This window comes from Cryptomeria japonica, chromosome 9 (genome assembly GCF_030272615.1).
Source record: "Cryptomeria japonica chromosome 9, Sugi_1.0, whole genome shotgun sequence".
In the NCBI taxonomy this organism is placed as follows: domain Eukaryota; kingdom Viridiplantae; phylum Streptophyta; class Pinopsida; order Cupressales; family Cupressaceae; genus Cryptomeria; species Cryptomeria japonica.
This window is the reverse complement of record NC_081413.1, coordinates 291135909-291154697: the sequence shown is the minus strand read 5'-3', so window position 1 is coordinate 291154697 and position 18789 is coordinate 291135909.

The following is an 18789-nucleotide window of genomic DNA, read 5'->3' as shown; positions in this document are numbered from 1 at the left end:
AAACCTCATTTCAATTCACCAAGCATCCATGCATTTGAAGAGTGCAAAGAGAGAGAAAAGGCATTCTAAGGTGAAGCAGCAAGGTGTTTTCAAGCATTCAAGGATTTCAAGTTAAAAGGTATTTATCTTTTGCAATGGCAAATTCATCTTCTGCACCTGAATTTATTGCAAACCCTACTGTGGTAGAAAACATTAAGCACCCTAGACTCGTGTTTAAAATCATTCATGAGATTGCTAAGCAAGATGATTCCATCAAAGCCTTTCCTAAGATTCCAAAGGGAGTTGCTTTTGCCGAAGACCTGAGGATTTATGTTCACTGCAACATAGAGAAATCAGGGTCTGATGACTTGAGGAACATGTACAGAGATGATATAACTGATGAGTAAGGTTTAGTCAAGTCAGAGCATAATATTGTTAAGGATTTAGGATTTGTTGAAATTTTGAACATTCCTAAATTTTTGGATGAAATAGTTCATCTTGTATTGAGTAGAGTTCATGGGGAGTTTATTTGGCCAGATTCTGCTTATAAAATCACTAAGGAGGCAATCAAGGCAGTTACTAGTTTACCCTCACCCGGTACTAGACCTGACAAAAATAAGAAGATACCAAACAAGGGTATTATGGACCTAACCAGAGCTACATTTGACAATAGATCTCTTAGGGTTAATGATATCACTAATGCAAATGTGAAATATGTGAGCATGGTATTTGGATACAGTGTTACACATGCAAATAGGTTAAATCATGTTTCTAATTTGTGCATTCATAGTGCGTATGAGATGGTTAAGAAAAATGCTAAATTTGACATCTGTGAGTGGCTTAAAGATGAACTGCTAGATAACTTGAAGAAGATTAAGGGTGATAAGAAGGGAACATTCCATTTTGGGAATCTACTTGTGTGTTTAATGCTTTATTTCACAAAGGAGATACCCGATATTGGTCACAAGGACTTTGCATATGACATCCCGGTAGGTAGAAAAATCATGGAAGGTATTACCAGCATTGGTTCTAATAGTGATAACATTGTAGCAGAGTACTTCAAAAACTTCCAAACCAAAATGAAGGCTAGAGAAAGGATTCTGTAGAGTATTGTGGATAAGTATGATAAGAAAATTTGTTTTGTAATCAAAAGAGATGAAAAATGGATGGAAGCTATTACTCCTAGAACTATTTGGATAATAGAGATGGGATATGAAGTTGATCTGAATATTCTTGAGGCTTATGCCAAGACACTTCTTGATGCACCTAGGGAACCCTCTGAAGAAATTTTTGGCAATGCTGACACTATTGAGAGTGTTATTTTGATGCAGAAGCAAAGAAAAATTCATCAGAGATGCATCCCAAATGGCTAAAGAAGTTTAAAAAAATGTGATGAACATAAGTGGTGTTTCTTCTAGTGAACTAGAAGGACTGGAACCGGTAGCTCATGTTTCACTGGTTGTCACTTCTTCGGATACAAACAATGGTAAGGTAGAAAAGTTCAAGAGAGATAAAAGAAAGAAGAGGAAACCCTCACTAGTACCTTCTCCTTCTCCCAAATGGAGAAGAACATTAAGGAAGAAGCAACAGGCCATAAGGGAGCCTAAGAAGAAGTTAACTCCAAAGAAGAAACAAGAACCTAAGGCACCAGATACCCTTACACCGGAGAAATTTATCAATGAAATAACACAAGAAGGTAATCTTAGTAAGTTAAATAAATTTTATCATTCTTTTAAGGATTCTGACAAAGAGACTATAGAGGAAAGCATTATTTTGCATCTTGACATCTACAACAAAGTTTTGATTGAGGTTGTAGATGATCAACCTAATGACTTATACTTAAGATTAGAGGCTAAAAGAATGTCAGTGATGGAATTGGATAAAAAGTTAAAGTTTGAAGCATTGTTGGTTGTTCACCCCATTAATTCTAGGGAGGAGATTGATGAACTGATTGTTGAAGCCAACCGGTCATTTTTTGTGAGTGCTCATCGACAGGCTAGTCTAATGGAAGGGAGAGTGAAAGAGATAGCAGATGAAACTACAGACAAATGGGACATATTTTTTGTTGAAAAAGAAAAGAAAGAGGAAAGGGAGAGACAAAAAATGGATGTCTTTTACAAAGGTATATCAAAAGGATAAAGGTAAAGGAAAAATTGGTTGTGTACCTATTATAAAGCTCATAGGTAACCTTTCTCCATCGGGATAGGACACCCCATCAATAACTTCAGAGATACCGTTACATACAGACAATCAACCGGATAAGGAGGCTGAAGAAACAACTCATGACGGTACTAATTTGGAATCAGAAATTCTTTTTACTATGAATGTAGATACACAGGATTTTAATATTGTAATGGATAAAGAGACTGCAGAGGTAAAGACAACCGATTCTACAAATGTTGAGATCTCTGAGTCACCAGTTAACACTGCTGACTCTCAGAACATTGAAATACCGACAAAAGCTAAGAAGCCTGACACTAAGAAACTGATCGATGTAGAGGTACATACACAGACTGAGAATTGAGCAGAAGCAAAGGTAATAACATAGAGTGAGAAATCAGCAACAACTGTAAATAAAAAGGAAACAAATGATGGAAACAAGGAAGAAATTGTTAAGGTAATTGGTCAAGTGTCTGATGAAAAGAAAGTTATTGTAGAACCGAGCACATCCACTACAAATTTTAGACCTACAAATGTAACAAATGTTCTTTTGGATTCAATTAAGAGGATCACAAATTGCAATGCCTTAGTATTTAAGGCCATTGATGATACATTGCCTATTTTGAAAATGATTGCATTGGCATGTAAGGTAGATCATATTGATGGTTCTTTGGGTAAATTGGACACATTGTCCAAATTTATTGCTTCAAATGTTCTAACTATAGATAAGATCAATGAAGAAACCATTAAGGAAAAGGTGAATAAAGAAAAAAGGTGAATTATTTGAGAATACTATCAAGGATTGTACTGAGCATATTAATTCCTTATTACTGGTACTTAATTCAATAATTTTGGAGTATAAGGATTTATATAAAGAGTCTTTCAAGCCTCACCACCTAACTGAAGACATTGATGAGGAGATTAAAAAAACACAAAAGGAGATAGATGACATAGCAGATAATATGATAGGTTCTTCAGAACTTACCTCAGTTTTTGATCAAGAGATGGCAGTTTTTGAGGAAAAGATAGAGAAACTAGAGCAGGAAAAAGAAAGGATAAGGTTGAAGGCCTAGGAACTGAAAAACAAACTTGGTCCAAAATTGGACAGTCTTATAACTCAGTGGGTTGAGATATCTAAAGCATTAATTCAAGGAGAATGGTCATCGAAGCAACATATGCATTATCTAACTGGCATGATCTAGCAGACAAAAACCAATATCCCTGACAGTAATAAATTCATGCAGAGCCTGAATCTAATTTTGGCAGATATCTTTCAAATTGTACACTACCAGTTACAAGCTATGAGGTAGAATTTTTGTATTCTTTGATTCTTTTTGACATCCTTTGTCATTGATGTCAAAGGGGGAGTAGTATGGAGAAAAATGTATGGAAGAAAATGCACAGAAGAAATCACTTGCTCAGGGGGAGCACACTTTTTTGGGGACCAGTTTTGGACTTCATTTTTGGAGAACAATTTTTTTTTATTTTTCTCATGACTGTTACCATCAATACCAAAGGGGGAGATTGTTGGCATTCTACACTCACATGTGAATGGTTGATGTTGTCATTGATGGCAACCAACCGGTAATAGGATTCTACAGGTTCACCAGCAACGCAGATATCATTTGCCAGCACCAACAGGCACAACAAAGTTCATTCACCAACATCTAGTTTACACCGGCAACGAAGCATACTGACATCCAGGACGACATGAGACAAGTTTTGTTTATGTGAATTGTATTGTAATGTAATTATTTGTAAGCCGAAATGATGTATTGTAAAGACTCATATATGTATGAGATCTTATAGGTCATTTTTGATATAGCATAGAGAGGCAATTATGTAATAGATCATAGAAGATAGTGAAAGGATTCTGTAACAAGTGAAGATAGGTTATGTGAGCGAATATCATTCATCGGAAAGGTTTTTGGTTATGGTTTCTGATAGAGCTTAAACCAGTACTGAATCAAGCATTGCAAATGCTATTTTGAGCAGTACATTGTTTTGGATTTAATTATCCATTTTGTAGTCAGTGAGACTCTTTCATTGAGCAGTGAGCTCTAGGCTGTTGGCCTTCCTACATGTGCAGGCCCCTATTGTAAGTAATATTTTTTCATACTAGCCAGTGAGTAAATATTGTGGGTCACAAATCCCACTGAGGTTTTTCCCTTACTCGATTTCCTCGCCAAAACATCTTGCGTTATAGTGTGCATTTATGTTGTCTCTGCTATTTCTCTTTACTGCACTATTTCTTATTTAGCAGTACATTAATTTGGGTTGAAAAGTTATAAATAAGTTCAAATATTCCATACACTAGTTAGACACTGATTCACCCCCCCTCTCAGTGTCTTTGGGTCTGTCATTGCATCTAACATAATCATCCTTGTGTGTATGTGCAAGTGATGTCTCGTTTCAAGCATGAAGCATCTTGTGTAACACTGTTTTTTCTATTTTAGAGAATGAACACCCCATATAAGACAAATGATGCCTAAAATGGGGATGAAGCATGAGGATGCAACAACCCCATGTTGATAAATTAAATAAGGATTAAGCATGAGGATGCAACAGTCCCATAAATGATGGACAAAATAGGGATGAAACATGAGTATGCAAGAATCCCATATTGATAATTGATAGTAAAAAATACAACTAGGAGGCTGCATATATGCCCCTGCTTAAGATGTCAAAATAGTCCTATATTGATTTCTTAAGGTAGATAGAAGCAAGGATACCCACCTTCAACACTAAGGAGATATCCGCTAATCAATAATGCATGCATTCCAAGCTAGGAAGAAAGAATCCTGAATAGGCTTCGTTTCTTTAAGCAAGGAAGAGATAATTGTAAAAGAGATATCTTGCAACAAATGTCAAGGGATCCTTTTGAGGGATGCATGCATAATAAAGGATGAAGAGATCTTTTCATAAAGATATCTACCTCCAAGAGTATAGTAGATCCTTAATAAATATGACATCTTGGAAGGATAAGAGGACTAAGAATACACACCTTCTCCAAAGTGGATTCTTAGGATTGCACAATTTTACTAAGGATAGATTGTTCATAAAAGATCCACCATTTCAAACAAGGATTGCACACACACTCATAAGAAATAACATCAAATTATGAAATATGCAACTCAACAAAGGAAGAAGGAAATCTTTGGAGAGAGAGAGAGAGAGAGAGAGAGAGAGAGAGAGAGAGAGAGAGAGTTAAACATTATTCTTGCCCCCAAGCATGGAGACAAGGACACCAAAGAGAGATCATTTATTAAAAAAAACTCTTCTAAAATAAGCAAAATATCCTCAACAGGGATGCATATCACAATATAGAAGGGTTCATTATAAAAGATACCACTAAATAAAGAGAAGAATTTGATGAATGATTATAGACTTTCAACACTAAGGAAGAGCTCCAATTAAGGATATGAACTTATAAGGCAAGGATAAGATCCTCATTAGGGATACTTGTTCCAATAAGAGGAAGGAGATCCTCAATAGGGGTATACGCCTCTACAATCGATAAGTGATCCTTAATAAAGGCCATACTTCACAAAGGGAAGGTGAGAAAGGATTATTGAAAGGCTATTATTTCCCCCCAAGAATGGAGACAAGAAGAAAAATACTATTATGTTTCTACCAAAGTATGATTGCACTTGAAATTGTACCACCATGAATGACACTGAGCCCCCAACAAGCAAGCTACCTATGTCACATAATGAGGAGCAGCATAATAGAAACTTAATTTTTTTGTGAAAGGAAAAATATGAGAGTCCAACTCATTTCCATCTAGTATTTGAATGCTACTAGTTACAATAGGTTGTTCAATTTTATCTTCTAAATCATGACATTCATTAGTGGCATGGTCAAGGATTGGATGATACTTGCAGAAAGTAATTGTGTTGATTTTTATTACAATTATTTATTTGATTCTTTAAAGGGAGAGTAATCAAGTTGGCTTTAATAATCTCATACAAAATACTCTCTTGTTGTGGTGAGAAGTTGTAAGAAGACATAGATATATTAGACAATGGAGGAGGGGATGTCGACAAAGGAGGAATTTGGAAACATAGACCTTCTGGGAAAAGTGTGATGTATATTTATCACATGACCATCAAAAATTTGTTGCATACATCCTAAACTATGCCCATTGTATCCATGCATAGAATCAAATACATGTGTTGGAATGTCTAGAGGAGAGGGATCATTCTTAGTGTTAAAGTCTAAAGAGCCCTCATCATCATCAAGACATGTTTTGGAAGGAGAGAGGGGAATTGATTTAGAGAAAGTTTTGATAAATGAAACACAAGGCTTCTTCAAGGCTTCCTTCATAGATTGAGGGATTTTATACTCATTGATGGAAGGCATAAAGTCTAATGTACCCAAATTATTTGCTAAAGAAGCATTATTGGTAGGAGATTGTGTTATTGAAGGAATCATATTATTAAAGGGAGAAATTAATCCTACTTCAAAATGAATAAAATCATAAGGATTTGGATCAACCTTGATTGTATGAATTTGATTGTGTGATGAAGAGTAGAAGGGATTTATTTCATAGCATGAATCCACGGTCTACCTAGAAGAAGGTTATAATTAAGATGTTTGGGTGTGACATGAATAGTACTAGGTAAAGTCACAAGTCCTACTTTGATAGGTAATATGACTATACCAAGTGACTCTCTAGGAACATTATCAAAGTTGTGAACACAAAGTAGAATAATGATCCTAATTTATCTTGTCTAACAAGTCAACACAAAAAATGTTAAGTGCTGACCCATTATCAATTAAGGTACCTCTTATGTTGTGTTCATAAATACAAAGAGAAATCATAAGGGGTTCATCTCTATTTCTAACTTTTATAGAAGGAAATTAATCTTGTGAGAATGTGATATATTTTGGTTTAGAAGAAGGATGAGGAAACACTTTATGAAAGGCTTCTTGGATCGACCTATGGTATGAAGGGGACGTCTGAATCAAAACCCAAAGGGAGATCTTTGCTAATATATAATGGAGTTTCTCAACAAGATCCTTATCAATGTGTTTCTTAGGGTGAGAGGGGGAAGAAAGAGAAGTGAGAAGAACATTAAATTATTTATTTTTGACACAAGCATTAAATGTTTGATGTATTTCAGAACCATATTTTTGTTCTAATTGTCTCTCCATATCACTTCTTTCACATATGTATTTTGCAAATTTAGGGTATTAGGAGGTTCCTTAGGTTTATGGTTCTCATAAATAGAAACATCAATGGTATTGACTTGATTAAAGGTTTTTGGTTCTCATAAATAGAAAAATCAATGGTATTGACTTGATTAATCTCTTTGTTCTCCAAGGATACATCTCCAGAAGGGAGAGCATTAAGGAAATTACTAATGATTTCATCCTCTTACACCAAATTATCCTCATAGGGAAGGTACATTTTAGGATAAACATCATTCTTCAAATATTCATCTTTAGGAGGGAGATATTTGAAATAAGTGCTCATAACCTCTTCTTGCACCAATGTTCCCTCATTGGTAGAACCAAAATTGGGAGAGGGTAAATCAATGTCCATCAACACTTCTTCTCTAGGAGAGATACCATGTATGGAAGGTAAAGTGACATCAAAAAAGGTGTTTATGAAATCATCCTCTTGCTCTAAGATATTCTTATGGGAGAGACACATTTTAGGAAAAAGATCAACATCAATTTTCAAAACTTCATCCTTAAGAGGAAGAGCTGTAAAAGGAGTGTTAATAGTATCTTCTTGTACCAAAATTTTCTCATGAACAAGAGAATATTTAGGCGAGGAATTATCATGGTTCATTAGGGTGCCATCTCTAAAAGGTAAATTTCTTCATAAATAGAATTGATAGATGGTAAAGGTTCATAAAACGGGTTGTCATGCATGATAATATCCTTGTGATTTTTTGGAGATTTAGAGGATGATTTATAGGGAAGAATGAAATCATCAAGAATTTCATCCATCATCTCAAGGTCATCACTACTAAATGGTTTACGTATTATGTTGATTAACCTTTGGAAAAATGATGTTTTAGAAGGTTTATGATAAAGGAAACCATCAAGAGCCTCCTCAAGTTCTTCTCTACTATATACTTCTTAAAAAGGATAGTCATTATAAGAAAATGGATTGTCAAAGGCATGATAGTCTTGCAAAGAGTAATGTGACATTTTGAAAAGAAATACTAAGTATTCCAATGAAATGAGCTAAAGCATGCAAACACACAAAGTGCATAAAACAAGATTTTTTTGTATTAATATTTTATTTTAAATAAAATTATGAAATGAACACACCTAAGTCTGAAACATAGTTGGGAATTTATGCAACCCACAAGCTCAATTTTAAATTTAAAAATTAGGGTTTTTTGTGAAATTAACCTCTTGATTTTTTAAATTTAATTGGAATTTGAACTTGTAAATAAAAATTTGAATTTGAAATTTAAAAAAAACCAAGTCTAAAAGATTTAATCCAAATTTTAGCAACCCACAAGCTCAATTTTAAATTTAAAAAAATTAGGGTTTTCGTGAAATTAACCTCTAAATTTTTGAAATTTAATTGGAAATTGAACTTGTAAATGAAAATTTGAATTTGAAATTTGAAAACAACCATATCTAAAATAATTAATCCAAATTTCAGCAACCCACAAGCTCAATTTTAAATTTAAAAATTAGGGAATTTTGTGAAATTAACCTCTAAATTTTTAAAATTTAATTGGAAATTGAACTTGTAAATGAAAATTTGAATTTGAAATGCCTAAAGAATTCAGATCTGAAAACATAAACCAGAAATTATGGTGTAAGAGCGTCAAGTTCATCAAAATGTAAAGGGTGAAAAATTAGGGTTTCCACCACAAGAGGTAGTAAAACCACTAATTTTTACTTAAGGACCTTTACATTCACAAGAGGTATTGAATCTAATAAATTTAGTGACAAACTAGCAAGGATAAGGACTGAAAATACTAAATGGATTCGAGGTGTGAATTTGTTTGCCCTCTTTTGTGAGTTGAATTGTTAAAATTAGAGTAAAGTGCTAAAAATGAAAGTAGAAACACAAAAACAACAAGTTATAGTCGTTAGATTGAGGCACACACCTGGATTTGAGAAATATAAGCATATTCAAACCTAATGCACAAAAAAGCTCCAAAACTGTTGGGACTAGAGCGAAATTTTCCCTAGTTCTCTGAAATTTTCACACACTAAAGGGAGTTGATTCGTCTCTGCAAATAATGTCAATTTGGAAGATTGCAACTCTGTACCTATTTCCTACACATAGAAAGAAAGGGAAGTAGGTTGGGAATAGGGTTTTGCTAAGTCAAACCTTGGTTTAGGAATTAACGTTTACTAAAATATTACAAATACTAAAATAAACAATGGAAGGATATACCTTAGATTTATAGAGACTGATAATGATGCTTTGCTTTTTTACTGTAATCACATATATCACATAAAATGACATGAACATGACAAAACCCTAATCACACACACATGTTTGCATATGAATAATGTAATGTTTCTCTACAATTGATGAATAAAGAATGCATCCTTGAAGACCTCTAGAAATGCTTGATGATGAATACTTCAATGCTTGAATGCTCGATGATTATCATTTCGCCCATCTATTTTTCCTATCTCTAAAATGAGGGGGAGGGGGTGGACCTTGTTGGCCATTTGGTGGAATTGATTATGTGTTGCATTGATGTTTTGTCATTGATGCCAACACTAGCTGTTTGGATCCTTTACCGACACCTTTCTGGTCCCGGTAGGTTGAGTGGTTTCTGGTTAACTTGGATCCGACATGATCCAGTAAGCTTCGATGTAGTTGGTGATGGAATTGGCTTGTTCATGATACTCATACTCATATTTTATTAGTTGGTTTTGGTTTGGTGATCAGATGCTATCCTGTTTACTTAGAAGCTTGGTTTCTAGTTTCGGTGAGGGTTTCACCGACAAAGCTTTTGGTGGATATCTTTGATGAATTACATAAGTGGTGTTGGTGTAGCTCCCGGTGGAGTTTCAGGATGTTTTTGGTGATCATGTTCAAGACTTGGTGGACTGTGAGGCCCTACCCCGATTCAGTTTGACATTTTCAGTTATTTGCATATTGAGACTATTATGGATGCTTTATTTTATGCATTATGGACTTAGAACTTATATGATACCATGATTTGGACCGCACTGACATTTGTTGATGTTTTATTTCATGCATGATGATTATGGAACCTTAGATATGTTACTAGAATAGAATTACATTATGATGGTGAATGTCATTTGCAGGATTTTATTTTGATAAAAGAAAAATGATGCATATTTATGAATGGTTCATTTTTGGGAAATTATGTTGTTTGCTTAAGTGAAATTGAATGTGAAAACAAATGAGGAATTGAATTATTGTTGCCTAATGTATGAGTGTTTGATTTGCAATAGAATCCATGTATTTGATTATGAATAATTGTGATTATTTGGAGTTACTAATGTGTTAATTGAGATGCACAGGAAATTATCCATGTGACCATGGAATTTATGGAGAATCAAGCCTAGACCAATGTGCGTTTGTTAAGCCGAGAGTTGTCTATTTGGAGAGACAACACCCCTCCCCTTGTAATGTATTTTATTTGTGATGTATATAATGCTTGAGTGTAAAATTTAATTTATATGTCAATGTGTAATCCTTCAAGGGGCAATTTCCATGTGTAATTTTTTATATTATATTTTTGTTGTGTCACTTGACACATGTACTGATTAAGTGTCAATGATTTTGACTTGTCTCTTGGAGGGAGTTTTGTTTCTACCAAAGCCAATTCAAAAACATGAGTGTGGTCCCAAATTTGTCTTGGGTAGGGAGTCATGGGAGTGGTCAACTCATGCTTGACCCGTAGGTAAACTTTAGAGGAGTTTCCAAAGGGTTTAATGGACTCCTAGGGTAAGTTTTTAGGCTTTTCCAAAGGTCCTAAGGGTATACCTATGGGTTAGGGGTGTTTTGCAACATGTGGCTTCTCCCATGTGACTATGAAGTCACTTCAAAAAGTGAAAATTCCAAGATGCACGAAAATTGAACTTAGAAAGTCCTCCCTAGGATAGAGAACCTTCCCTTTAGGAGTTAAACTCTCTTCCCCATCCTCTTCCACCTTTTCCCTTTCCAATTTTAGTAAAGTGCAAGAGTTTGGGAAGGGCAACCAATGGGAACTCACACCTCACCCAAGGAGTTGGGAAGTGTGTGAGAGGCCTTCTTAGGCAAGATTTTTCAAACTTAGTGAGTAATCACCCACTCTCCTCTCTTGGAGATTTTGCTTGTTTTGGAAAAAGTTAGTAGGAGTTGACATTTTTAGTGGAATTTTGGGAGAAAAGATAGTGGAAATTGGGCAGCTCATCCCCAACTAAAGTTAGCAAACCTTTTGGCAGGATAAGGTTGGTTACTCCCTTCTTTCTCTTGTTATGTTGTAATGATAATTTGTGTTGTTTTGTGAAATGAAAGAGTTGTTGTAAGTTGTGCTTATGAAGTTTTTTGGTTGAAGTTATTATGTGTAGTTTTCCTTTCTATGTATTTGTTTGTGTTCCTTGTTGTTTTGGGAGTGTCCAAGATCTCCTATCCTTGGGAGGGTAGGAAGATCTTGGGGTGGAAGGAGTTTGACAGCCATGGGTGAGAGGCTCTCCTTGTGGAGAGTGTTCTCAAGGGTGTCCTTGGTGGCCCTTGATGCATAGCCTTGTGTATGCATTTGGGGGTCATAAGGGGAGTAAATATGGCTTTGAGCCTTTTGGGGGGGCATAAGGAATGAGGAAGCATTTTTGGTTGCTTTTGTGTTGCTATGAGGTGGCTATGTTGTATTGTTTTGGCATGCATTCTCCCCATAGGTACTTGGTCCACTTCCACCCATGGAAGAGTCACCATGAAAGTGGTGAATGTGAAGCTTGGGAAGGGGAAATTTGATTGTAAATGTGTTCCTATGTTTTGTAGTGGTTTTGCATGTTTGTAACCCATCTAGTGCTTGGTTCTCCAAGCTCGGGGGTGGCTTCTAGTAAGCCTAGGCTGGGAGGTGAGCTTCCCATGGTCAAAATATGTTTTATTGCAGGTTGCATGGGAATGGGGAAAGATGGATTAAAGAGCTATGTGGCTGATTTTGTTGCAGAAAAATGTTAAAGAAAATAGGGAAGAAATGGAAGCATTCAATGTTGTAGTATTCTCTTTCAAAAAAAAAGTAGTATTATTTTCAAGTTATTATGTTTTTTAAAAAAAAAGAAGGTATTGTTGGGATTTCATCCCATTTGTATTAATATTTATTTTGTACCCTTATCAACTTTGCATTTATATTAGTCAATGAATAAACTTGCTTTTCCCCTACTTGGTAGTTTTGCAAAAAGGAATTAAAATGTTAGTTTGCACCTTGATTTTTAATGTTTTGCAAAAAAAAAAGAAATATGCATTTTTGAGAAACCTGAAAATTACAATTAGCTGAAAATCCATGTTCCTTTTTAGTTGAACTTGCTGCTGTAAATTTATTTAAAGTCAGTCTTTTGTATTTTTCTGTTTATTGCAGAAATGAAACATATTGTTATCATAGTCTATTCTTGCAAAGAAAAGAAAAGAAGGATATTTAGTTTCTAGTTTATTAATTTAGGGACAAGAAAATAATGATTGAAGGAAAACTCCTTAAATGTATTATGTGGTTAATTATAAAAATAACACACTCATAAAAGAATTTATGTGAGCTATAGTTAGATATGAAAATAAGATATAATTATAAAGAGCAAAAAAAAAAAAAAATACATTTATGTATGTTCATCTAAATAAATTTATCTCATTAACTGATAATTCTGTTATGTTGTTATTAAGCAAAAAAATATATATATTTATGTCTGATTCAAAAAGGGAAAACAGGGATTTATATTTTCAGAAAAGGGTAATTATTTCAGTATACAAAAGAGGGGAAACTGATAAAATGATTCAATATATATATATATATATATATATATATATATATATTCATTCCCTAAAAAAAAAAAAAAAGAGAAATTCTGCCAGTTCCCTGAATATAGGACAGAATGTGATGAGCTCTTCATTTCAAAAAATACATATATATCTTTATTTAAATGTATATATATATACATATATATATATATACATATATATATATACATATATATATATACATATATATATATATATATTTATATTTTTAGAGTAAATGTTAAACAAGAAAAAAATCCATATCTTGTGATTGCTTAAACTCGGGTAAAAAAAAAACCTTGGAAACCCGTTTAAATTTCAACGCAGAAAAATCATGTAACGCGCGAGCAAGAGCCGAGCCACTTACACAGTGGCCGGCGGGGGGCGCGGGGACTGCCCGGCCGCCACTGTGGTTACCCACAGTGAGCGGCGCTCGGCCGCCACTGTGGGCAACCACAGCGGCGCCTGGGGGTAACCCCGCCCTATGGTTGCTTCGCTGTGTCACTGTTCCCTGTTTCGCCGCTTAGGAAACCCACTCCGCCTAACTCCCAACCCCTCTCCGCCGCGTGTAAACCTAGCTCCGCTCCGCCCGTCACCCTCTCCCTCCCACCGCTGCTAAATAAAACAGTCGCAAAAAAAAAAGGGAGAAGGGGGTGGGGCGAGGGTTTCGCTCGGCCGCCCTGCGTGTTACTCGCTCGGCCGCCGACACTTTCCCGCATACCCTGCACACGACGCCAACAACAAAAAAAAATATAGAAAGTGAAGTATGGGCAATGTTGTGTTCGCCCTAACCCTAATCTTCGGGTTAGGGCAACACCCTCACATTTCAAAAAAAAACCCACGTGTGTATTTGGATCATAAGTTAAAGAAAAGAAATTTTCATATATGGGGTTTGTAAATAATATATAAATGGATATATAAAACTTATATATATATCTGTGTATATATATATAATTATATATATATATATATATATATACATATGTATATATATATAAGAAGCATAAGGTGATAGTTAATAAGAGTTAAATTAGCTAGTAGTTAAACTAAGCCTTACAACTTTGGCTAACGTAGAAAGGGGTTTAATTTCCGTAGGGGATTAACTATTTTATTAAGTTGGGTTCATATATTGGATTTAGAATTAAGAAATGTTATTTTCTTTTATTTAAGTTATAAACGAAGGTAAAAGAAACTTTAAAGAGGGGTTTTAATGATTAGGTAAATTAGAATTAAAAAAAAGGGGATAAACCATTAAGTTCTTTGTAGGGCCAAGAGGGCCAAATTAAGTAAATGAATATAATGTAATTTTAAATTATGGAGGTCTAAATTAAATAAGGTGTTTTAAGGCACGATGAATAATAACAAAAAAAAAATTCTAGTGGATAATAAGGTAAGATAAAATTTGAAACATTTAAACTTGAAATTAATCGTTACACTTGAACTTTTAATTATTTATTAATGTAGCTTAGTGAACTTCCTGTTTGGGAGAAAATCTAGCGCATGGAATAACCTAGTCATCCTTATTACTAAATTGGATTTAACTACCAGATTGACACTAACGTAGTTGAGACCAAACCAAAGATGCATTATTTAATTAAGTTAGTCGCTCTAAGTGGCATTATTTTAATTTAGCTAGTCGATAATTAGTTAAGTATTTAAAAAAAAAAAAATTTCCGTTCGTGCCCAAGAGTTGGGCATGACATGGACGAAGATTATTGTTGTGGTGTGTGGACCTATACTGGGTCCCGATTGATCTAGGTTATGGACCAACTTCAATGTAACATGTAGATAGGACCTATTGATGTATTTATGGGATGTCTTATGTGGTGATATTATTTTTTTTGTCTTAGGCCAACATGTTTTGTAATTATGTAATTGATTTATTTTCTAGTGGCCGACTTGATTGTTTATGGTTGAGGGTTTGCATAAATAGATGTAAGATCTCATTGTAGATCATCATGGTTAATGTCAGAGGTCATGGTCAAGGAATGTTATGTGCGCATAATGTATTATCATTCAGGCAAAGGAGTTGGTCGATCATTGGAGATTGAATTGGGTTTGTGTAAGAGGATTTAGTCCTTTGGTATTGAGCTTAACCAGAACTGTACTCGAGCATAGGAGATGCTATCTTTTGCAGTTCAACACTTGTCTAGATTGTAGTATGGATTTCTATGTAGTCAGTGAGGCTCCTTTTGTGATGAGCAGTGCGCTCTAGGCTATTGGCCATCCTGCAAGTGCAGGCCCTTTCATTGTAATTCACATACTACAAAAGTATTATATGACTGTGGGTAGGCTTTCCATTGTGGTTTTTCTCTTTACTAGGTTTTCCATGTACAAATATTGGTGTCATGTGGATGGTATTTATTCTGTGATTATTGTTTATCTACTATTTCGGTATTAATGTTTTGGGTTTCAATATTAAAGTTTAAATTGCTAATGGTTCTGGTAATCTGTGACAACTGATTCACCCCCCCCCCTCTCAGTTGCCTTCTAGTGATTTGAACTATCTAACAATTGGTATCAAAGCTTTGGTTCTCTTTGTAGAAATCTTAATGTTAGGTCCCCGTAAGGACAACTAAGAGGGGGGGGGGTGAATCAGTTGTTAACCAGTTGTCAATAAATTATAAACCAAATGCAAATTATTCCAACTTAAACTTAATGTCGGTAAAACAAACTTAAGTGCCAGTAAAATAGATTAACAGATATAGTAGTACCAGTATAACTCAATGCATGAAACAGAAAGAGAAACAACATCCACAACACATGACACAAAGATTTTGACGTGGAAACTTGATAAGGGAAAAACCACGGTGGGAAGCCTTACCCACAATCATATGATACTACTGTAGATAGTACATGTGTATACAAATGGGGTTTGCACATGCAGAAAAGCCAACTGCCTAGAGCTCACTGCTCAATCACAAAAAGGAGTCACACTGACTACACAATTGGATGGTTAAATTCAATGATAATGTATTTCTCAAAATAGCATCTCCAATGCTGGATTAAGTATCAGTTAAGCTCTGAACATGAGTGTCAAAAACACCTTCATAACCTTCCTTCAACCTTCAAATAATATCTGCGTGATTCGCACAAGGATCTTCTTATTTATGCTCTTCAATATCCACGCTAACTCATGATTACCATGATCTCCAATAAGATCATACAATCATATATACAAAAACTAAGACCAAATGTATAGGTCGGCTCACTAAAGATATTACAATTAAATCAAATACAAATAAGTATTGATGCAATACAACATGTCGACTCAATACATTTACCACTTTAACTAATCAATAAAACAATCTCCATAACGTGTCGTGCTGATTTGGAGTACCGGTCCATAGCCTAGACCTATCTGTCGGTAACAACAAATCTATCAACTCGATTAAACTAATAAGAAAAACACCAAAACCAAACTTCCAATCCATGTCTTCGATATAACCAAATGATCTCCAAATGATAACAAGTCATCATTGCTACTGGTGAACCATATAAGCTGCTGGTGAACATATATTGATGACTGTGCATAAGTCACTAACCATACCTGTGAACCATATTGCCGGTTCAACAGTAAACCAATATAACCATAGTGCCAAAACAACAATGTAGACCTCCAAGAAGATAAGTGTTGACATCAATGACAAAACCAATGCAACACATGACAAAGTCATCCATAATACCAACAATCTCCCCCTTTGGCATTGATGGAAACACTAGATGAAAAAACATCTAAGTGCCAAAAATAGAATGCCAAAAATAGTATACCAATAAATATCCCAAAGATATATCAATACAAAGTTCTGAAACAGAAACACAGAAACCAATATACATATACCCAAAGAGTATGTCTCTCCCCCAATAAATAATGTCTCCCTCAAGAAATAATGTTGTTCCATAGATATCTCTCTCCCTTTGACATCAAATGCCAAAGTAGTTTAAGAAATAAAACTTAACATTCAACCAACTACTCCCCCTAAGAAGTAGCTCTCCTCCATCAAAGCCAGAAAAAGATTTTTCTGTTTAGTTCCTGCCGGTTTGATGCCAATCATCAATGCCTAAGTCTGTACCGGTGGAGTCATTACCCCAAGCTGTTCTCTGAGATATTCAACTGTTTCCTTAGGCAAAGGCTTTGTAAAGATACATGCAATTTGCTCTTTAGTATTCACATAAACCAATTTCACTTCATTTGCTTCAACATTCTCTTTTAGAAAATTATACTTAATAGAAACATACTTTGTCTTAGAGTGAAATACCAGATTCTTTGATATGTCAATTGCTACTAAATTATCACGATAAATGATTATCGATTCTTTGCATTTTACCTTTATATCCTTCAACATTTTCTTGATCCATAATACCTGAGTACAATTAGTTGCTGCTACAACATATTCTGATTCTACTATTGATAATGATGTACAAGTCTGCTTCTTGCTGATCCATGAAATCAATCTGCTACCAAAAAAGAATGCACCACCAGTGGTACTCTTTCTGTCATCTACATCTCCTACCCAATTTGCATCCGTGTATGCACATAAATAAAAAAATTTATCTTTAGGATACCATAAACCAAGAATTGTTGTGCCTCGTAGGTACCTGAAAATCCTCTTAACTGCTGATTCATGATTTTCTTTAGGATTGCTTTGAAATCTTGAAACAATACATACTACATTCATTATATCAGGTCTTGTTTGTTTCAAATACAATAAACCTCCAATCATAGATTTGTACCTTGTCTGATTAATAGGAGCTGAATCATCCTTCAATGTCAATTTATCAGTTGTAGTCATAGGAGTACTTACTAGTTTGGAATTTTCCATACCGAATTTCTTCAAGAGTTCCTTCAAGTACTTTGTTTGACATATGAATATACCTTTATCTATTTGTGAAATTTCCAGACCTAAAAATAATTTTATCTCTCCAATCATAGACATTTCAAATTCTTCTTGCATCTTGTTAGCAAAGTCCTTACACAATCCATCTTCACCTCCAAAAATGATATCATCTACAAAGACTTCAATAACCAAAATATCATCATTAGTAACCTTGTAATACAAATTGCTATCAACATTACCTTTTGTGTAACCAAGATTCAAAAGATATTTATCCAATCTAGCATACCAAGCTTCAATCCACATAAAGCTTTCCTTAACTCGCAAACCATATCGTTATTATTTGTCAAAGAAAATCCACCAGGTTGTTCAATGTAAACTTCCTCCTCAAGATCTCCATTTAGAAATGCACATTTTACATCCATCTGATAAACCTTATAGTTCTTATGAGCTACAAATGCAAGAAATAGTCTAACTACCTCAATTCTGGCTACTGGTGCAAAGGTTTCATTATAATCTATTCCTTCTTTCTGTGAATAACCTTTACAAACTAATCTTGCTCTGTTCTTGATTACTTCTCCATCCTCAATAAGTTTATTCCTATATACCCATTTAGTTCCAATTACATTTTTGTCTTTAGGCTGGGGAACCAATGTCCAAGTGTTGTTCTCTTCAATTTGCTCTAATTCATCTTGCTTTGCTTTTATCCAATGTTCATCTTTACATGCTTTAATAACAGATGCTGGTTCAATTTGAGAAATTAAACATACCTCTTCATTTTCCATTCTCCCTCTAGTCATAACACCTTGATTCTTGTTTCTAATTATCTGATTCTCTGAATAATTCAATCTTACATACCTGGGTTTGTTCTGATTAACA